Below are 23,924 nucleotides of genomic sequence, written 5' to 3' on the forward strand. Positions count from 1 at the left end.
TTCCGGATAACACAATTATAGAATGAACAATAGACAATTATTATGAACAAGGAAATATAATAATAACCATTTTATTATTGCCTCTAGGGCATATTTCCAACAGTCTCCCACTTGCACTAGAGTCAATAATCTAGTTACGTTGTGATGAATCGAACACCCATAGAGTTCTGGTGTTGATCATGTTTTGCTCGAGGAAGAGGTTTAGTCAACGGATCTACGACATTCAGGTCCGTATGCACTTTACAAATATTTATGTCTCCATTTTGAACATTTTCACGAATGGAGTTGAAGCGACGCTTGATATGCCTGGTCTTCCTGTGAAACCTGGGCTCCTTGGCAAGGGCAATAGCTCCAGTGTTGTCAGAGAAGAGAGTCATCGGGCCTGACACATTGGGAATAACTCCTAGGTCGGTAATGAACTCATTCATCCAGATTGCTTCTTGTGTTGCCTCCGAGGCTGCCATGTACTCCGCTTCACATGTAGATCCCGCCACGATGCTTTGCTTGCAACTACACCAGTTGACTGCCCCACCATTCAAAATATACACGTATCCGGTTTGTGACTTGGAGTCATCCAGATCTGTGTTGAAGCTAGCATCGACGTAACCCTTTACGACGAGCTCTTCGTCACCTCCATAAATGAGAAACATGTCCTAAGTCCTTTTCAGGTACTTCGGGATATTCTTGACCGTTGTCCAGTGTTCCATGCCGGGATTACTTTGGTACCTTCCTACCAAACTTACGGCAAGGTTTACATCAGGTCTGGTACACAACATGGCATACATAATAGACCCTATGGCCAAGGCATAGGGGACGACACTCATCTTTTCTCTATCTTCTGCCATGGTCGGGCATTGAACCGTGCTCAATCTCATACCTTGCAATACAGGCAAGAACCCCTTCTTGGACTGATCCATATTGAACTTCTTCAATATCTTGTCAAGGTACGTACTTTGTGAAAGGCCAATGAGGCGTCTCGATCTATCTCTATAGATCTTGATGCCTAATATATAAGCAGCTTCTCCAAGATCCTTCATTGAAAAACACTTGTTCAAGTAGGCCTTTATGCTTTCCAAGAATTCTATATCATTTCCTGTCAATAGTATGTCATCCACATATAATATGAGAAATGCTACAGAGCTCCCACTCACTTTCTTGTAAACACAGGCTTCTCCATAAGTCTGCGTAAACCCAAACGCTTTGATCATCTCATCAAATTGAATGTTCCAACTCCGAGATGCTTGCACCAGCCCATAGATTGAGCATTGGAGCTTGCACACCTTGTCAGCATTCTTAGGGTCGACAAAACCTTCTGGCTGCATCATATACAATTCTTCCTTATGGAAACCATTAAGGAATGCCATTTTGACGTCCATTTGCCATATCTCATAACCATAGAATGCGGCAATCGCTAACATGATTCAGACGGACTTCAGATTCGCTATGGGTGAGAAAGTCTCATCGTAGTCAACCCCTTGAACTTGTCGATAACCCTTAGCGACAAGCCGAGACTTATAGATGGTCACATTACCATCTGCGTCTATCTTCTTCTAAAAGATCCATTTATTTTCTATGGCTCGCCGATCATCGGGCAAGTCAGTCAAAGTCCATGCTTCATTTTCATACATGGATCCTATCTCGGATTTCATGGCTTCCAGCCATTAGTCGGAATCTGGGCCTGCCATTGCTTCTTCATAGTTCGAAGGTTCACCATTGTCTAACAACATGATTTCCAGGACAGGGTTGCCGTACCACTCTGGTGTGGAACGTGTCCTTGTGGACCTACGAAGTTCAGTAGCAACCTGATCTGAAGTTTCATGATCATCATCATTAACTTCCTCTCTAGTCGGTGCAGGCACCTCAGAAACATTTTCTTGAGTTGCGCCACTCTCCGGTTCAAGAGGCAATACTTCATCAAGTTCTACTTTCCTCCCACTTACTTCTTTCGAGAGAAACTCTTTCTCTAGAAAGGATCCATTCTTGGCAACAAAGATCTTGCCTTCGGATCTAAGGTAGAAGGTATACCCAATAGTTTCCTTAGGGTATCCTATGAAGACGCATTTTTCCGATTTGGGTTTGAGCTTTTCAGGTTGAAATTTCTTGACATAAGCATCGCATCCCCAAACTTTCAGAAACGACAGCTTAGGTTTCTTACCAAACCACAATTCATACGGTGTCGTCTCAACGGATTTCGACGGAGCCCTATTTAAAGCGAATGCGGCAGTCTCTATAGCATAACCCCTAAATGACAGTAGTAGATCGGTAAGAGACATCATAGATCGTACCATATCCAATAGAGTGCGATTATGATGTTCGGACACACCATTACGCTGAGGTGTTCCAGGCGGCGTGAGTTGTGAAACAATTCCGCATTTCCTTAAGTGCGTGCCAAATTCGTGACTCAAATATTCTCCCCCACAACCTGATCGTAAGAACTTGATTTTCCTGTCACGTTGATTCTCAACCTCACTCTAAAATTCCTTGAACTTTTCAAAGGTCTCAGACTTGTGTTTCATTAAGTAGACATACCCATATCTACTCAAGTCATCAGTGAGGGTGAGAACATAACGATAGCCTCCGCGAGCCTCAACACTCATTGGACCGCACACATCAGTATGTATGATTTCCAATAAGTTGGTTGCTCGCTCCATTGTTCCGGAGAACGGAGTCTTGGTCATTTTTCCCATGAGGCATGGTTCGCACATGTCAAATGATTCATAATCAAGAGACTCCAAAAGTCCATCTGCATGGAGTTTCTTCATGCGTTTGACACCAATGTGACCAAGGCGGCAGTGCCACAAGTATGTGGGACTATTATTATCAACCTTACATCTTCTGGCATTCACACTATGAATATGTATCACGTTCGAGATTAAATAAGAATAAACCATTGACCAGCAGGGCATGACCATAAAACATGTCTCTCATATAAATAGAACAACCATTATTCTCAGATTTAAATGAGTAGCCATCTCGCATTAAATGAGATCCAAATACAATGTTCATGCTCAAAGCTGGTACTAAAAAACAATTATTGAGGTTTAAAACTAATCCCGTAGGTAAATGTAGAGGTAGCGTGCCGACGGCGATCACATCGACCAGGGAACCATTCCCGACGCGCATCGTCACCTCGTCCTTCGCCAGTCTCCGTTTATTCCGCAGCTCCTATTTTGAGTTACAAATATGAGCAACTGCGCCGGTATCAAATACCCAGGAGGTACTATGAGCGCTGGTTAGGTACACATCAATAACATGTATATCACATATACCTTTGACATTGCCAACCTTCTTATCCACTAAGTACTTGGGGCAGTTCCGCTTCCAGTGACCGTTTCCCTTGCAATAAAAGCACTCAGTCTCAGGCTTGGGTCCATTCTTTGTCTTCTTCCCGGCAGCTTGCTTACCGGGCGCGGCAACTCCCTTGCTGTCCTTCTTGAAGTTCTTTTTACCCTTGCCTTTCTTGAACTTAGTGGTTTTATTCACCATCAACACTTGATGTTCCTTTTTGATTTCCACCTCCGCTGATTTCAGCATTGAATATACCTCAGGAATGGTCTTTTCCATCCCCTGCATATTGAAGTTCATCACAAAGCTCTTGTAGCTAGGTGGGAGCGACTGGAGGATTCTGTCAACGACTGCATCATCCGGGAGGTTAACTCCCAGCTGAGACAAGCGATTGTGCAACCCAGACATTTTGAGTATGTGCTCGCTGACGGAACTATTCTCCTCCATCTTACAACTGTAGAACTTGTCGGAGACTTCATATCTCTCGAACCGGGCATGAGCTTGGAAAACCATTTTCAGCTCTTGGAACATCTCATATACTCTGTGTTTCTCAAAACGCTTTTGGAGCCCCGGTTCTAAGCTGTAAAGCATGCCGCATTGAACCAGGGAGTAATCATCACTGCGCGTCTGCCAGGCGTTCACAACGTCTTGATCTGCTGGGAAAATAGGTGCTTCACCTAGCGGTGCATCAAGGACATATGCTTTATTGGCAGCTATGAGGATAATCCTCAGGTTATGGACCTAGTCTGTGTAGTTGTTGTCATCGTCTTTTAGCTTGGTTTTCTCTAGGAACGTGTTGAAGTTGAGGGCAACATTAGCGTGGGCCATTTGATCTACAAGACATGTTGCAAAGATTTTTATACTATGTTCATGATAATTAAGTTCATCTAATCAAATTATTTAATGAACTCCCACTTAGATAGACATCCCTCTAGTCATCTAAGTGATACATGATCCAAGTCAACTAGGTCGTGTCCGATCATCACATGAGACGGACTAGTCATCATCGGTGAACATCTTCATGTTGATCGTATCTTCTATACGACTCATGTTTGACCTTTCGGTCTTCCGTGTTCCAAGGCCATGTATGTACATGCTAGGCTCGTCAAGTCAACCTAAGTGTATTGCGTGTGTAAATCTGGCTTACACCCGTTGTATGCGAACGTTAGAACCTATCACACCCGATCATCACGTGGTGCTTCGGAACAACGGACCTTAGCAACGGTGCACAGTTAGGGGGAACACTTTCTTGAAATTATTGCGAGGGATCATCTTATTTATGCTACCGTCATTCTAAGCAAATAAGATGTAAAACATGATAAACATCACATGCAATCAAATAGTGACATGATATGGCCAATATCATTTTGCTCATTTTGATCTCCATCTTCAGGGCGCCATGATCATCATTGTCACCGGCATGACACCATGACCTCCATCATCATGATCTCCATCATCGTGTCTTCATGAAGTTGTCTCGCCAACTATTACTTCTACTACTATGGCTAACGATTAGCGATAAAGTAAAGTAATTACATGACGTTTATGTTGACACGCAGGTCATAAATAAATTAAGACAACTCCTATGGCTCCTGTTGGTTGTCATACTCATCGACATGCAAGTCGTGATTCCTATTACAAGAACATGATCAATCTCATACATCACATATATCATTCATCACATCCTTTTGGCCATATCACATCAAACGGCATATGCTGCAAAAACAAGTTAGATGTCCTCTAATTGTTGTTGCAAGTTTTTATGTGGCTACTATAGGTTTCTAGCAAGAACGTTTCTTACCTACGCCAAAACCACAACGTGATATGCCAATTTCTATTTACCCTTCATAAGGACCCTTTTCATCAAATCCGATCTGACTAAAGTGGGAGAGACAGACACCCGCTAGCCACCTTATGCAACTAGTGCATGTCAATCGATGGAACCAGTCTCACGTAAGCGTATGTGTAAGGTCGGTCCGGGCCGCTTCATCCCACGATGCCGCCGAATCAAGATAAGACTAGTAATGGCAAGTAAATTGACAAAATCGACACCCACAACAACTTGTGTTCTACTCGTGCATAGAAACTACGCATAGACCTAGCTCTGATACCACTGTTGGGGATCGTTGCAGAAATTAAAAAAATTCTACGCATCACCAAGATCAATCTATGGAGTAACTAGCAACGAGAGAGAGGGGAGTGCATCTTCATACCCTTGAAGATCGCGAGTAGGAAGCGTTGCAAGAACGCGGTTGGAGGAGTCGTACACGTAGCGATTCAGATCGTGGCCGAATCCGATCTAAGCACCGAACAACGGCGCCTCCGCGTTTAACACACGTGCAGCCCGGTGACGTCTCCCACGCCTTGATCCAACAGCAGCACGACGGCGTGGTGGTGATGGAGTGGCAGTTCTCCGGCAGGGCTTCGCCAAGCTCACGCGGAGGAGGAGAGGTGTTGGGGAGGGGAGGGGCTGCGCCTTGGATGTGGTGCTGCAACCCTCCCCTCACCCCTCTATTTATAGGGAGAAGGGGGAAGGGGGGCCGGCCCCTCTAGATGAGATCTAGAGGGGGCGGCGGCCAAGGGGAAGGGAGCTTGCCCCCCAAGTAAGGGTGGCGCCCCCCTTTAGGGTTCCCCCCAAAACCTAGGCGCATGGGCCCTAGGGTGGGATGGCGCCCAACCCACTAGGGGCTGGTTCCCTTCCACCTACAGCCCATAAGGCCCTCCAGGGCAGGTGGACCCTCCCGGTGGACCCCCCGGAACCCCTCCGGTGGTCCCGGTACAATACCAGCATACCCCCGAATATTTCCGGTGACCGTATGATGACTTCCCATATATAAATCTTCACCTCCGGACTATTCCGGAACTCCTCGTGATGTCTGGGATCTCATCCGAGACTCCGAACAACATTCGGTAATCACATACAAATCTTCCTAATAACCCTAGCGTCATCGAATCTTAAGTGTGTAGACCCTACGGGTTCGGGAACCATGCAGACATGACCGAGACAACTCTCCGGCCAATAACCAACAGCGGGATCTGGATACCCATGTTGGCTCCCACATGTTCCACGATGATCTCATCGGATGAACCACAATGTCGAGGATTCAAGCAATCTCGTATACAATTCCCTTTGTCAATCGGTACGTTACTTGCCCGAGATTTGATCGTCGGTATACCGATACCTCATTCAATCTTGTTACAGCAAGTCTCTTTACTCATTCCATAACACATCATCCCGTGACCAACCCCTTAGTCACATTGAGCTCATTACGATGATGTCTTACCGAGTGGGCCCAGAGATACCTCTCCGTCATACGGAGTGACAAATCCCAGTCTCGATTCGTGCCAACCCAATAGACACTTTCGGAGATACCCGTAGTGCATCTTTATGGCCACCCAGTTACGTTGTGACGTTTGGCACACCCAAAGCACTCCTACGGTATCCGGGAGTTGCACAACCTCATGGTCTAAGGAAATGATACAGACATTAGAAAAGCTCTAGCAGACGAACTACACGATCTTGTGCTAGGCTTAGGATTGGGTCTTGTCCGTCACATCATTCTCCTAATGATGTGATCCCGTTATTAATGACATCCAATGTCCATGGTCATGAAACTGTAACCATCTATTGATCAACGAGCTAGTCAACTAGAGGCTCACTAGGGAGATGTTGTGATCTATGTATTCACACATGTATTACGATTTTCGGATAACACAATTATAGCATGAACAATAGACAATTATTATGAACAAGGAAATATAATAATAACCATTTTATTATTGCCTCTAGGGCATATTTCCAACAGTTTGAATTTTATTCCTATTTCTTGCATGGGACCTATAAATTCACCCAAAGACACACATGTGATTTTTCAGCAAACTTTGGTGCATTGGAGCATGTGCTTCTAGTTCAAATTTGAATTATGCACATTAAGGGCCCGTTCGGAAGTGCTCTGCCTCCGTGCTTCTCCAGAAGCGGGCGAGATGCTGGCCGAACGCGACGGCTCCTAGAATCCAGCTCCTGGAGAAACCGAATGGCGCAGTGCAATTTTCTGGAGCGGTTGTCGCGCAGCTTCGCGGAAACGAGGAGTAGGAGTTGGTCGTTATTACATGAGAGTGCCCTTCCGAAGTGCTAGTCGAACCGTTTTCTCTAGCTAATTACATCGATACTGCCCTTCCGAAGAGCTGCAGCGAGAGAAAACGCTTCGCTGCTGCCGAACGCTCGCTGGACACCACGAGGAGCTGGCTACTGGCGAAGCTGGCTCTTGGAGAAGCCAGCAGACTTCTGAACGGGGCCTAAATGCCTAGAAACTCAATTAATGCATAAAAATGCCAAACGAACCCGGAATAATTCCAAATTTAAACACAACACTCATGTACTAGTTGCATGTTCACTGTACGTAAATGTTCTAGCAATTCAAACACCATCCTTTCCCTCCGTAACACCATTTTGTCTTTCAAAACATAATGAAAAAATTAGGTATACCACAAACAGTTTACTAGAAAGAATTGTGTGGGATGCGATATAAAATATCTTGGCGCACCGTCTAGTCTGGCTTACGCAGGAAGCTTTGTCGTCTACAGTCCACTGCCCCCGCTTGAACCACACTTGCGCGCTAGTTTCTCGCGGCACCGAGCGAAATTTTTTGGCCATCGCGGAAATATCTATCTCCCCGCCCCCTCCCTCCTACCAAAAGCCACATTTCCACTGTTCCTCCTTGCTTTCCAAGTTCAAACCTTCACTGCTGCTTACTGGCAGCTCAGCCTCCTCACCGGCGACCCTTCTTCTTGCAGCGCCACCTCCTCGCCGGCTACCCTTCTTCTTGCAGCGCCGCCTCCTCGCTGGTGACCCTTCTTCTTCCAGCGCCGCCTCCTCGCCGGCGACCCTTCTTCTTGCTGCGCGGCCTCCTCGCCGCCTACCCTTCTTCTTGTTGTGCGACCTCGTCGATAAGGTCAGGTAATCCACACCCCACCCACACCATCCTCCTCCTTTCCCGTCCCACATGCCCCGACCGACGAAGTGACACCTTTCACCGAAATCACTGCCCCCTCCTCCAATTAAGCGCCACCCACAACCATTTTACACGCAGTATAATATGGATCTGAGTAGCATGCGGCCGCACGCGCGAACAAGGTCGCTATGGCTGCCATGCATGTCGACCACCAGATCTTGGAGGAGCACCTCATCTTTGAGGCCACCGTCGACACTGCCATGCGGTTTTCTACTTTAAAATACAGTTTGTGATGTTTTCTCGAGGCCACCGCCAGTGCCTTCTAGTGATTTGTCCTCTGTAATGTTAATATGCAATCTGATGTTCAGTTAACAGTTTGGTCCTCTGAAATGTAATGTTCAGTTAACACTTTGATCCAACAATTTCTACATTTCGTAGTACTATTCTCAAGCATTCTTTGTTTTGTTAATTGTCTTATCTTCTAGTACATGTTTCTATTCTGCAATGTCATGCTCAGTTAACTATTTTGGTTCATTTGGTCTGCTGTCCATTTAACTGTTTGGTTCGGTTCTGCAATTTGATTTTCATTTGCTGTGGGTACAATTTTGTATTGTTATGAATGTGACACCAATCAAATTTGGTTGTACTCAATACATATTCTACTAATAGTATGGCAACTCTCAGTTAACCTGATCAAGATCTTCCTTATGTGTGTTGCAGGGAAACAACGGGAAACACTGCGGTTTACCATCAAGGTTTCTTCAAGCAGGATCCTTTGGCTAATAGCACATTATTGTGCAGTTGCAGGAATCATTCTAATATTTAGGTTTCTTACAATGTGGTCTTGCACATGTAGGTCTTGCTGTCAGAAGCTTAGACCCACCGTTCGACCCATTTTGCATATGGGGAAATGAGATGTCCATGAATATCAATCAAGTCAAGAAACTCAGAAAGATTGTTAGGATGAAGAAACTTGCGACGAATAACAGCAAGATCTTTGTTTGCACAATGAAGAAGACATCAGTCAACTATAGGATGGTACCAACTCTTTTACCTAGTTTTTACCCCTTGCGCCATTTCAAAATTTACAACAGCGATTTATGCATAGCTTTGTTTTCAGTACTTTTCAAAGCAGTTCACCGATGATTACCTCTCAAACCACCTGCATGGTCAAGAGGCGAGGAAGGTATTCATTCAACACCCACGGTACAATATTGAAGTCTTGATGAAGAGGACGAAGGTTGGGCGGGAAATTATCCATAGCCACTGGGTTAAAGTTGCAAGGACATTCAACATCACTGAAGGCTCAATATTTGCCTTCCGCTTCTCCAGTTTCCCAGTTGAGATTCATTTGTCTATTTATCGTGTATGATGCTACCTTCCAAAGGTTTTTTTATGCTGCACGTGAAACTTGGTGCTATCGTGTAATGGCGTAACTGAGTGCCGAAGCTATCTGATGTAATTCGATTATGAAATCCTAGTTGCTTTTATACGGATATGAAATATCTGGCGTGTTTTATATGAAATATAAGTTTGATTAGTACATGGATTATCAATAATAGGTTAATTACCCTGTTTATTGGGGTTTTCTATTGCAGACGGTTACTCAGACAGCACCGCGGGCGATGAACTCAAACAACTCGCACGGTTTCTAGAAAGTAGGCATGTTCGATAAACTAACAATCATACGCGGCTTCCGGCAGCGAACTGTTTGCATTAGGCCACCTTACACAAACGTTTCCACACAAAGAACTGTGTGTGATATACATACGAATGGAAACGTTTTCCCTGGATTGAAGGTGTGGGATGTACATAAGAACAGAAAAGAATTCCCTGGATTGACGGTGTGGGATATACATACGAATGGAAACGTTTTCCCTGGATTGACTGTGTGTGATATACATACCTACGGAAATGTATTTCTGGGATTCACCGTGTGGGATGTACAAACCTACGGAAATGATTTTCTCGGATTACCGTGTGGGATGTACATACCTACGGAAATGATTGGGTTTTGATGCCTTGCCCGATCACACACGGCCACAGCCTGGGTCCCAGGAGGGCCTATCCCCGACGATTTTTGGGTCGTGTGGGAAGGACACCCTATCGCACACACTCACTGAAGGAAATATGCCCTAGAGGCAATAATAAAGTTGTTATTTATATTTCCTTATATCATGATAAATGTTTATTATTCATGCTAGAATTGTATTAACCGGAAACTAAGTACATGTGTGAATACATAGACAAACAGAGTGTCACTAGTATGCCTCTACTAGACTAGCTCATTGAATCAATGATGGTTATGTTTCCTAACCATCGACATGAGTTGCCATTTGATTAACGGGATCACATCATTAGAGAATGATGTGATTGACTTGACCCATCCGTTAGCTTAGCACGATGATCGTTTAGTTTGTTGCTATTGCTTTCTCCATAACTTATACATGTTCCTATGACTATGAGATCATGCAACTCCCGGATACCGGAGGAACACTTAGTGTGCTATAGAATGTCACAATGTAACTGGGTGACTATAAAGATGCTCTACAGGTGTCTCCGATGGTATTTGTTGAGTTGGCATGGATCGAGATTAGGATTTGTCACTCTGAGTATCGGAGAGGTATCTCTGGGCCCTCTCAGTAATGCACATCACTATAAGCCTTGCAAGCAATGTGACTAATGAATTAGTCGCGGGATGATGCATTACAGAACGAGTAAAGAGACTTGCCGTTAACGAGATTGAACTAGGTATTGAGATACCGACGATCGAATCTCAGGCAAGTAACATACCGATGACAAAGGGAACAACGTATATCGTTATGCGGTTTGACCGATAAAGACCTTCGTAGAATATGTGGGAGCCAATATGAACAGCCAGGTTCCACTATTGGTTATTGACCAGAGACGTGTCTCAGTCATGTCTACATAGTTCTCGAACCCGTAGGGTCTTCACGCTTAACGTTCGGTGACGATCTGTATTATGAGTTTATGTGTTTTGATGAACCGAAGGTAGTTCGGAGTCCCGGATATGATCACAGACATGACGAGGAGTCTCAAAATGGTCGAGAAATAAAGATTGATATATTGGACGGCTATATTCGGACACCGGATGTGTTCTGGGTGATTTCGGAGAAAATCGGAGTGCCGGAGGGTTACCGGAACCCCCGGGGGAACTAATGGGCCAACATGGGCCTTGTGAGAGAGAGAGAGGAGGGGGGCTTAGGGCTGCCCCGCCCCCTTGAGGAGTCCGAATTTGACAAGGAGGGGGGGCGGCGCCCCCTCTTTCCCTCCCTCTCTTCCTCTCCTTCCTCCCCCCTTCCTCCTCCTAGTTGGACTAGGAAAGGGGGAGTCCTGCTCCTACTAGGAGGAGGACTCCTCCCCTCCTTGGTGCGCCCCATGGGCCGGCTGGCCTCCCCCCTTGCTCCTTTTATATACGGGGGCAGGGAGCACCCTAGAACACAAAAGGTTGATCATTGATCCCTTAGCCGTGTGCGGTGGCCCCCTCCACCATAATCCACCTTGGTCATATCATCGTAGTGCTTAGGCGAAGCCCTACGACGGTAGCATCATCATCACTGTCATCATGCGGTCGTGCTGACGAAGCTCTCCCTCGACACTCAGCTGGATCGAGAGTTCGTGGGACATCACCGAGCCAAACGTGTGCAGATCGCAGAGGTGTCGTACTTTCGGTCCTACTAGGATCGGTCGGATCGTGAAGACGTACGACTACATCAACCGCATTATCATAATGCTTCCGCTTACGGTCTACGAGGGTGTGTGGACAACACTCTTCCCCTCTCATTACTATGCATCACCATGATAGATCTTGCGTGTGCGTAGGATTTTTTTTGAAATTACTGCGTTTCCCAACACTCACTTGGCGACGGTTCCAAATGCCGCCGCGGAAAGGGGTTAAAAATCGTTTGTTTAGCACGTCGTTGTACCAGTGTAACCTATTAACCCAGTGCCTAGTGTCAGCTGCTATTTTCTGCTTGTTTTTTGCTTTTCCAGAAAATCAGTACCAAACGGAGTCCAAATGCTACGAAGGTTATTTAATGATTTTTGGACAAAAGAGACCATAGAAGCTTCGGGAGGACACTTGACGCGAAGCGAGGAGACAGCAAGGCAATAGGGTGCACCTAGGAGGTAGGGCACACCATGTTATCTTGTGGGCTCCACGTGGCTCCTTTTGACTAAATTCCACTTCTATAAATTCTCAAATATTGGGAAACTCCCAGGGAGCCACCCGAAACACTTTTTCTGCCGCCACAAGCTTCTGTTCTTCCAGATCCCATCTGGAGGCCTTTTCTGGAATCGATGACGGAGGGCTTCTACATCATCCTTGTTGCCTTCCGATTATGCGTGAGTAGTTTACCATAGACCTATGGGTCCATAGCTAGGAGCTAGATGACTTCTTCTCTCTCTCTCTCTCTCTCAGATTTTCAATACAAAATTCTCCTCGATCTTCTTGGAGTTCTATTCAATGTAATCTTCTTTTGCGGTGTATTTGTTGGGATCCGATGAATTGTGGGTTTATGATCAGATTATTAATTGAAAGTAATTGAGTCTTTTCTGAACTTTATTATGCATGATTATGATGTCTTTGTATTTCTCTCTGATCTATCCGTTTGGTTTGGCCAACTAGATTGATTTATCTTCAGTGGGAGAGGTGCTTTGTAGTGGGTTCAATCTTGTGGTGTCCTCACCTTGTGACAGAAGGGGTAGTGAGGCATGTATTGTATTGTTGCCATTAAGGATAAAATGATATGGTTTATTCATATTTCTTGAGTTTACTTTGTCTACATCATGTCATCTTGCTTAAAGTGTTACTCTGTTTGCCATGGACTTAATACCATAGATGCATGTTGGATAGCGGTTGATTGGTGGAGTAATAGTAGTAGATGCAGGCAGGAGTCAGTCTACTTGTCACGGAAATGATGTTTATATGTGTGATCGTTGCCATGAATATTGTCATAACTATGTTCTTTTATATCAATTGCCCAACAGTAATTTGTTTACTCACCGTATGATATGTTTTCGAGAGAGAAGCCTCTAGTAAAAACTATGGCTCTCGGGTCTACTTTTATCATACTATAAAAGTCAAAATTACCTTGCTCCAATTTATTTATTTTGTTTTACTTTTCTTTTTATCTATCTATCACTATCAGGATTAATCCTTGCAAGTAACGAGTTCAAGGGGATTGACAACCCACTTGCCTGCGTTGGGTGAAAGTATTTTCTTTTGTGTGAGTAGGTGCTAAAGATGAGAATTTGCATGGTTCTCCTATTTGTTTGATAACCCTGATTCTCACTAAGGGAAATACTTATCTCTACTGTACTGCTTCACCCTTCCCCTCGGGAAAAATCCCAATGCAGTTTACGAGTAGCAGTTGGCAGCACAATATACAATTTGGACTTATGACCGACGAGCCCGACATGGCCTTCAAGACTCACCATACACATGCCTTCAAGAGGAGGACAATGCCAACCAAATTTTTCTTCAGTATGCGTATGCTCGAGACGTTTGGCACTTATGCTTAAACTCTATGCGGCTGAATGTGCAATGCCAGAGTACAAATGATCGTTTCCTGGATTAGTGGTTGGCGCAAAGAAAGCTCTTCAGGGCAAAAGAGAAACGAGGCTTCGATACGATGGTGATCGCAGTTGCCTAGTCTCTCTGGAAGCAGAGGAGTGCCAGGGTCTTCAATAGAATTCAGCAACAAAAACAGCAGAGTCAACTGTGCAGTGCCATCTTAATGGAATTGAGGGAATGAAAGATTGCTATAGGTTTTTTTTTGCGAACGAACAAAAGCTTTGCGCGTCGATGTATTAGAAGAAGATAAATAGAAGTACAAAGAGTCCGGCGGCTTGCCGCGGTTACAATCATCCCCACGGTAGCATATGGTGGGCAGCCATTAACACCATGGGGCACCTAACAACGCCCTACATGCTAGAAGGTCCTACCTCCAAAAGTCCGACAACCCCCTCGCACCAGAAAGTTTCCATAGCTCGACCTCATCACTGATGCGACGACAAAGCTCTCTAGCAACGACCGCTGGAAGACACTGTCGGATGTGGGGTTCCGGCAAACCCTTAAGGTTCGAACACTAGGGTGCGCGCGAAGTCTTTCCTTCCCACCAATCTACGCCCTAGCTTACTAAGATCTCACAGACGAACTCGACGAACTCGCAACACGAAAAGACACGAGGTTTATACTGGTTCGGGCCACCGTTGTGGTGTAATACCCTACTCCAGTGTGGTGGTGGTGGATTGCCTCTGGGGCTGTTGATGAACAGTACAAGGGAATAACAGCCTCCTGAGGTTGAGGTGTTCTTGCGAGTAGGCTCTCGATCGGGCTGGATCAAGCTAAGATGAGATGCCTCTACTATGGTGGCTTGCTCTACTTATATAGGCCATGGTCCTCTTCCCAAATATTGAGCGGGAAGGGAGCCAACAACGGCCAATTCAAAAGGGGACAACTAGTACAACTTATCCTGACAAAAGTAGTTTTCGCCTACAAAAGGCTCTGGTGGTGACGCCGCCTTGGGCTCCATGGTAACCTCCGTCCTGTCGTCCTGCTGGTCTTGGTCTCGTTGCACTGATATGGAAACCTTTGCTTGATGTCTTGGTACTCCGCGCCTGCGCTTGCTTCCTTAGAACCAAAGAGGAAACAAGGACACTGTGCGCGCTGGCGCCCGCCTGGTGTCGTGCGTCATGGCTTACGTCACGAGGGCCTTGTGAGGTTTGCCCTGCCTTGATATCTCTGCTCCTCGTGAGCCTGCCTAGCTAGGCCGCTCCAGAGAAGGCCTTGCGTCGTCCGCCTCACGAGGCTTGGACCCTCGCGAGGGTCTTGGATGCCTTGTTGATGAAGATGGGTCGTACGGCCTGCTGGCTCAGCCACGCCGCGGGCCGCAGGCAGGCAAGCCTGGGGACCCCCGTTCCCAGGACGCCGACAGTAGCCCCCGGGCCCAAGGTGCGCTCGGGCTTGGCTTCGCGGCGAAGCCAAGGGCCAAGTACGGAGAGTTGCAGACCCCAAAAGCATGCGGCCTTGATTGATGCATGGTGGTTGATTGGACGTGGGCATCTCCGCTTCCCCATGCTGCCCTTGAATCCGCCTGGCTATGCGGCCCCGCCTCTTACATAGTTATTCTTCCTTCGCCACGCCCGGCTCTTCCAATCTCCCTGCTGCCTTGACGCCCTGCTCCGCCTTCTCAATTCGACCGGTGCTCCGCCTGTTGGAAATATGCCCTAGAGGCAATAATAAAAGTATTATTATATTTCAATGTTCATGATAAATGTCTTTTATTCATGCTATAACTGTATTATCCGGAAATCGTAATACACGTGTGAATACTTAGACCACAATATGTCCCTGGTGAGCCTCTAGTTGACTAGCTCGTTGTGATCAACAGATAGTCATGGTTTCCTGACTATGGACATTGGATGTCGTTGATAACGGGATCACATCATTAGGAGAATGATGTGATGGACAAGACCCAATCCTAAGCATAGCATAAAAGATCGTGTAGTTCGTTTTGCTAGAGCTTTGCCAATGTCAAGTATCTCTTCCTTCGACCATGAGATCGTGTAACTCCCGGATACCGTAAGAGTGCCTTGGGTGTATCAAACGTCACAACGTAACTGGGTGACTATAAAGGTGCATTACAGGTATCTCCGAAAGTATCTGTTGGGTTGACACGGATCGAGACTGGGATTTGTCACTCCGTATGACGGAGAGGTATCTCTGGGCCCACTCGGTAATGCATCATCATAATGAGCTCAATGTGACCAAGGTGTTGGACACGGGATCATGCATTACGGTACGAGTAAAGTGACTTGCCGGTAACGAGACTGAACAAGGTATTGGGATACCGACGATCGAGTCTCGGGCAAGTAACGTACCGATTGACAAAGGGAATTGCATACAGGGTTTGATCGAATCCTCGACATCGTGGTTCATCCGATGACAACATCGAGGAGCATGTGGGAGCCATCATGGGTATCCAGATCCCGCTGTTGGTTATTGACCTGAGAGCGTCTAGGTCATGTCTGCATGTCTCCCGAACCCGTTGGGTCTACACACTTAAGGTTCGGTGACGCTAGGGTTATTAGGAAGACTAGTATGTGACTACCGAATGTTGTTCGGAGTCCCGGATGGGATCCTGGACGTCACGAGGAGCTCCGGAAGGGTCCGGAGGTAAAGATTTATATATGGGAAGTTGTCAAACGGACACCGGGAAGTTTCGGGGTCATACCGGTATTGTACCGGGGCCACCGGAAGGGTTCCAGGGGTCCACCGGGAGGGGCCACCCCTCCCGGGGGGCCACATGGGCTGCATGGGGCAGGGAGCCAGCCCCTGGTGGGCTGGCCGCACCCCCTCCCTTGGGCCCTTGCGCCTAGGGTTGAGGGGGGAACCCTAGAGGGGGCGCCCCCTTGGCTTGGGGGGCAAGCCACCCTCTCCCCCTCTCCCCTTGGCCGCCGCACCCCCCCCCCCTAGATGGGTTCTAGGGGGCCGGCCCCCTTCTCCCTTCCCCCTATAAATAGAGGGGTGAGGGGAGGGCAGCCGTACCACCCTCCAAGGCGCAGCCCTCCCCTCCCCAACACCTCCCCTCCTCCGTTGTGTGCTTGGCGAAGCCCTGTCGGAGTACTGCCTCTCCACCACCACCACACCGTCGTGCTGCCGGTGGAGCTGTCTTCCTCAACCTCTCCTTTCCCTTTGCTGGATCAAGAAGGAGGAGACGTCTCCCGTCCCGTACGTGTGTTGAACGTGGAGGTGCTGTCCGTTCAGCACTTGGTCATCGGTGATTCGAATCACGTCGAGTACGACTCCATCATCACCTTGCAAGCTTCCGCACGCCATCTACAAGTGGTATGTAGATGCAAACTCTCTCCCTTGACTCGTTGCTTAGATGAACTCATTGATGGATCTTGGTGAAATCGTAGGAAAAATTTTAATTTTCTGCAACGTTCCCCAACAGTGGTATCAGAGCTAGGTCTATGCGTAGTTCTCTTTGCACGAGTAGAACACAATTTTGTTGTGGGCGTGGATTTTGTCATCTTACTTGCCTCTACTAGTCTTTTCTTGCTCAACGGTATTGTGGGATGAAGCGGCCCGGACCAACCTTACACGTACGCTTACGTGAGACCGGTTCCACCGACTGACATGCACTAGTTGCATAAGGTGGCTGGCGGGTGTCTGTCTCTCCCACTTTAGTTGGAGCGGAATCGATGAACAGGGCCCTTATGAAGGGTAAATAGAAGTTGACAAAATCACGTTGTGGTGATTCGTAGGTAAGAAAACGTTCTTGCTAGAACCCAATTGCAACCACGTAAAAGATGCAACAACAATTAGAGGACGTCTAACTTGTTTTTGCAGTGATTGATCATGTGATGTGATATGGCCAGAAGTTGTGATGAATGATGAATTGTGATGTAAGAGATCATGTTCTTTGTAATAGGATTTACGACTTGCATGTCGATGAGTATGACAACCGGCAGGAGCCATAGGAGTTGTCTTTATTTTTTGTATGACCTGCGTGTCATTGAATAACGCCATGTAAACTACTTTACTTTATTGCTAAACGTTAGTCATAGAAGTAGAAGTAGTCGTTGGCGTGACAACTTCATGAAGACACGATGATGGAGATCATGATGATGGAGATCATGGTGTCAAGCCGGTGACAAGATGATCATGGAGCCCCGAAGATGAAGATCAATGGAGCTATATGATATTGGCCATATCATGTCACAACTATATAATTGCATGTGATGTTTATTATGTTTATGCATCTTGTTTACTTAGGACGACGGTAGTAAATAAGATGATCCCTTATAAAATTTCAAGAAGTGTTCTCCCCTAACTGTGCACCGTTGCTACAGTTCGTCGCTTCTAAGCACCACGTGATGATCGGGTGTGATGGATTCTTACGTTCACATACAACGGGTGTAAGACAGTTTTACACAGCGAAAACACTTAGGGTTAACTTGACGAGCCTAGCATGTGCAGACATGGCCTCGGAACACGGAGACCGAAAGGTCGAACACGAATCGTATGGAAGATACGATCAACATGAGAATGTTCACCGACGATGACTAGTCCGTCTCACGTGATGATCGGACACGGCCTAGTCGACTCGGATCGTGTAACACTTAGATGACTAAAGGGATGTCTAATCTGAGTGGGAGTTCATAATTTGATTAGAACTTTATTATCATGAACTTAGTCTAAAACCTTTGCAAATATGTCTTGTAGATCAATGGCCAACGCTAATGTCAACATGAACTTCAACGCGTTCCTAGAGAAAACCAAGCTGAAAGATGATGGCAGCAACTATACGGACTGGGTCCGGAACCTGAGGATCATCCTCATAGCTGCCAGGAAACAATATGTCCTAGAAGGACCGCTAGGTGACGCTCCCGTCCCAGAGAACCAAGACATTATGAATGCTTGGCAGTCTCGTGCTGATGATTACTCCCTCGTTTAGTGCGGCATGCTTTACAGCTTAGAACCGGGGCTCCAAAAGCGTTTTGAGCACCACGGAGCATATGAGATGTTCGAAGAGCTGAAACTAGTTTTTCAAGCTCATGCCCGGGTCGAGAGATATGATGTCTCCGACAAGTTCTACAGTTGTAAGATGGAGGAAAACAGTTCTGTCAGTGAGCACATCCTGAAGATGTCTGGGTTGCACAACCGTATGACCCAGCTGAACATTAACCTCCCAGATGAGGCGGTCATTGACAGAATCCTCCAGTCGCTCCCACCAAGCTACAAGAGCTTTGTGATGAACTACAACATGCAGGGGATGGAAAAGACCATTCCTGAAGTGTTCTCGATGCTGAAGTCAGCAGAGGCTGAAATCAAGAAAGAACATCAAGTGTTGATGGTCAATAAGACCACTAAGTTCAAGAAGGGCAAGGGTAAGAAGAACTTCAAGAAGGACGGCAAGGAGGTTGCCGCGCCTGGTAAGCCAGTTACCGGGAAGAAGTCAAAGAATGGACCAAAGCCTGAGACTGAGTGCTTTTATTGCAAGGGGAAGGGTCACTGGAAGCGGAACTGCCCCAAATACTTAGCAGATAAGAAGGCCGGCAAAACCAAAGGTATATTTGATATACATGTGATTGATGTGTACCTTACCAGTACTCGTAGTAACTCCTGGGTATTTGATACCGGTGCCGTTGCTCATATTTGTAACTCACAGCAGGAGCTGCGGAATAAACGGAGACTGGCGAAGGACGAGGTGACGATGCGCGTCGGAATGGTTCCAGAGTCGATGTGATCGCCGTCGGCACGCTGCCTCTACATTTACCTACGGGATTAGTTTTGAACCTTAATAATTGTTATTTAGTGCCAAGTTTGAGCATGAACATTGTATCTGGATCTCATTTAATATGAGATGGCTACTCATTTAAGTCTGAGAATAATGGTTGTTCGATTATATGAGAGATATGTTTTATGGTCATGCTCCGATGGTCAATGGTTTATTCTTAATGAATCTCGAGCGTAATATTACACATGTTCATAGTGTAGATGCCAAAAGATTTAAAGTTGATAACGATAGTCCCACATACTTGTGGCACTGCCGCCTTGGTCACATTGGTGTCAAGCGCATGAAGAAGCTCCATGCCGATGGACTTTTAGAGTCTCTTGATTATGAATCATTTGACACGTGCGAACCATGCCTCTTGGGCAAAATGACCAAGACCCCGTTCTCCGGAACAATGGAGCGAGCAACCAACTTGTTGGAAATCATACATACCGATGTGTGCGGTCCAATGAGCGTTGAGGCTCGCGGAGGATATCGTTATGTTCTCACTCTCACTGATGACTTGAGTAGATATGGGTATGTCTACTTAATGAAACACAAGTCTGAGACCTTTGAAAAGTTCAAGGAATTTCAGAATGAGGTAGAGAATCAACGTGACCGAAAGATAAAATTCTTACGATCAGATCGTGGAGGAGAATACTTAAGTCACGAATTTGGTACACACTTAAGGAAATGTGGAATCGTTTCACAACTCACGCCGCCTGGAACACCTCAGCGAAACGGTGTGTCCGAACGTCGTAATCGCACTCTATTGGATATGGTGCGGTCTATGATGTCTCTTACCGATTTACCGCTATCATTTTGGGGATACGCTCTAGAGACAGCTACATTCACTTTAAATAGGGCACCGTCTAAATCCATTGAGACGACACCGTATGAATTATGGTTTGGAAAGAAACCTAAGCTGTCGTTTCTAAAAGTTTGGGGATGCGATGCTTATGTCAAGAAACTTCAACCTGAAAAGCTCGAACCCAAGTCGGAAAAATGCGTATTCAAAGGATACCCTAAGGAAACTGTCGGGTATACCTTCTACTTAAGATCCGAAGGCAAGATCTTTGTTGCCAAGAACGGATGCTTTCTGGAAAAAGAGTTTCTCTCGAAAGAAGTAAGTGGGAGGAAAGTAGAACTCGATGAAGTACTACCTCTTGAGCGGGAAAGTGGCGCAGCGCAGGAAACCGTTCCTGTGATGCCCACACCAACTGAAGAGGAAAACAATGATGATGATCAAGGTACTTCGGATCAAGTTACTACTGAACTTCGTAGGTCCACAAGGACACGTTCCGCACCAGAGTGGTACGGCAACCCTGTCCTGGAAATCATGTTGTTAGACAACAATGAACCTTCGAACTATGAAGAAGCGATGGCGGGCCCGGATTCCAACAAATGGCTTGAAGCCATGAAATCCGAGATAGAATCCATGTATGAAAACAAAGTATGGACTTTGACAGACTTGCCCGATGATCGGCGAGCGATAGAAAACAAATGGATTTTTAAGAAGAAGACGGACGCGGATGGTAATGTTACCATTTATAAGGCTCGACTTGTCGCTAAGGGTTATCGACAAGTTCAAGGGATTGACTACGACGAGACTTTCTCTCCCGTAGCGAAGCTGAAGTCCGTCCGAATCATGTTAGCAATTGCCGCATACTATGATTATGAGATATGGCAGATGGACGTCAAAACAGCATTCCTTAACGGGCATCTTAAGGAAGAACTGTATATGATGCAACCGGAAGGTTTTGTCGATCCTCGGAACGCTAACAAAGTATGCAAGCTCCAGCGATCCATTTATGGACTGGTGCAAGCATCTCGGAGTTGGAACATTCGCTTTGATGAGATGATCAAAGCGTTTGGGTTTATGCAGACTTATGGAGAAGCCTGCGTTTACAAGAAAGTGAGTGGGAGCTCTGTAGCATTTCTCATATTATATGTAGATGACATACTCTTGATGGGAAATAATATAGAATTTCTGGACAGCATTAAGGCCTACTTGAATAAGTGTTTTTCAATGAAGGACCTTGGAGAAGCTGCTTATATATTAGGCATCAAGATCTATAGAGATAGATCGAGACGCCTCATAGGTCTTTCACAAAGCACATACCTTGATAAGATTTTGAAGAGGTTCAAAATGGATAAGTCCAAGAAGGGGTTCTTGCCTATGTTACAAGGTGTGAGACTGAGCTCGGCTCAATCACCGACCACGGCAAAAGATAAAGAAGAGATGAGTGTCATCCCCTATGCTTCAACCATAGGATCTATTATGTATGCCATGCTGTGTACCAGACCCGATGTAAACCTTGCCGTAAGTTTGGTAGCAAGATACCAAAGTAATCCCGGCAAGGAACACTGGACAGCGGTCAAGAATATCCTGAAGTACCTGAAAAGGACGAAGGACATGTTTCTCGTTTATGGAGGAGACGAAGAGATCGTCGTAAAGGGTTACGTCGACGCTAGCTTCGACTCAGATCTGGATGACTCTAAGTCACAAACCGGATACGTGTATATGTTGAATGGTGGAGCAGTAAGCTGGTGCAGCTGCAAGCAGAGCGTCGTGGCGGGATCTACGTGTGAAGCGGAGTACATGGCAGCCTCGGAGGCAGCGCATGAAGCGATTTGGGTGAAGGAGTTCATCACCGACCTAGGAGTCATACCCAATGCGTCGGGGCCGATCAAACTCTTCTGTGACAACACTGGAGCTATTGCCCTCGCCAAGGAGCCCAGGTTTCACAAGAAGACCAGGCACATCAAGCGTCGTTTCAACTCCATCCGTGAAAATGTTCAAGATGGAGACATAGAGATTTGCAAAGTGCACACGGATCTGAATGTCGCAGATCCGCTGACTAAACCTCTCTCGCGTGCAAAACATGATCAACACCAGAACTCTATGGGTGTTCGATTCATCACAATGTAACTAGATTGGTGACTCTAGTGCAAGTGGGAGACTGTTGGAAATATGCCCTAGAGGCAATAATAAAAGTATTATTATATTTCAATGTTCATGATAAATGTCTTTTATTCATGCTATAACTATATTATCCGGAAATCGTAATACACGTGTGAATACTTAGACCACAATATGTCCCTGGTGAGCCTCTAGTTGACTAGCTCGTTGTGATCAACAGATAGTCATGGTTTCCTGACTATGGACATTGGATGTCGTTGATAACGGGATCACATCATTAGGAGAATGATGTGATGGACAAGACCCAATCCTAAGCATAGCATAAAAGATCGTGTAGTTCATTTTGCTAGAGCTTTGCCAATGTCAAGTATCTCTTCCTTCGACCATGAGATCGTGTAACTCCCGGATACCGTAAGAGTGCCTTGGGTGTATCAAACGTCACAACGTAACTGGGTGACTATAAAGGTGCATTACAGGTATCTCCGAAAGTATCTGTTGGGTTGACACGGATCGAGACTGGGATTTGTCACTCCGTATGACGGAGAGGTATCTCTGGGCCCACTCGGTAATGCATCATCATAATGAGCTCAATGTGACCAAGGTGTTAGACACGGGATCATGCATTACGGTACGAGTAAAGTGACTTGCCGGTAACGAGACTGAACAAGGTATTGGGATACCGACGATCGAGTCTCGGGCAAGTAACGTACCGATTGACAAAGGGAATTGCATACAGGGTTTGATCGAATCCTCGACATCGTGGTTCATCCGATGACAACATCGAGGAGCATGTGGGAGCCATCATGGGTATCCAGATCCTGCTGTTGGTTATTGACCTGAGAGCGTCTAGGTCATGTCTGCATGTCTCCCGAACCCGTAGGGTCTACACACTTAAGGTTCGGTGACGCTAGGGTTATTAGGAAGACTAGTATGTGACTACCGAATGTTGTTCGGAGTCCCGGATGGGATCTTGGACGTCACGAGGAGCTCCGGAAGGGTCCGGAGGTAAAGATTTATATATGGGAAGTTGTCAAACGGACACCGGGAAGTTTTGGGGTCATACCGGTATTGTACCGGGGCCACCGGAAGGGTTCCGGGGGTCCACCGGGAGGGGCCACCCCTCCCGGGGGGCCACATGGGCTGCGTGGGGCAGGGAGCCAGCCCCTGGTGGGCTGGCCGCACCCCCTCCCTTGGGCCCTTGCGCCTAGGGTTGAGGGGGGAACCCTAGAGGGGGCGCCCCCTTGGCTTGGGGGGCAAGCCACCCTCTCCCCCTCTCCCCTTGGCCGCCGCACCCCCCTAGATGGGTTCTAGGGGGCGGCCCCCTTCTCCCTTCCCCCTATAAATAGAGGGGTGAGGGGAGGGCAGCCGTACCACCCTCCAAGGCGCAGCCCTCCCCTCCCCAACACCTCTCCTCCTCCGTTGTGTGCTTGGCGAAGCCCTGTCGGAGTACTGCCTCTC

This window comes from Triticum aestivum, chromosome 7A (assembly GCF_018294505.1).
Source record: "Triticum aestivum cultivar Chinese Spring chromosome 7A, IWGSC CS RefSeq v2.1, whole genome shotgun sequence".
NCBI classification, from domain to species: Eukaryota; Viridiplantae; Streptophyta; class Magnoliopsida; order Poales; family Poaceae; genus Triticum; species Triticum aestivum.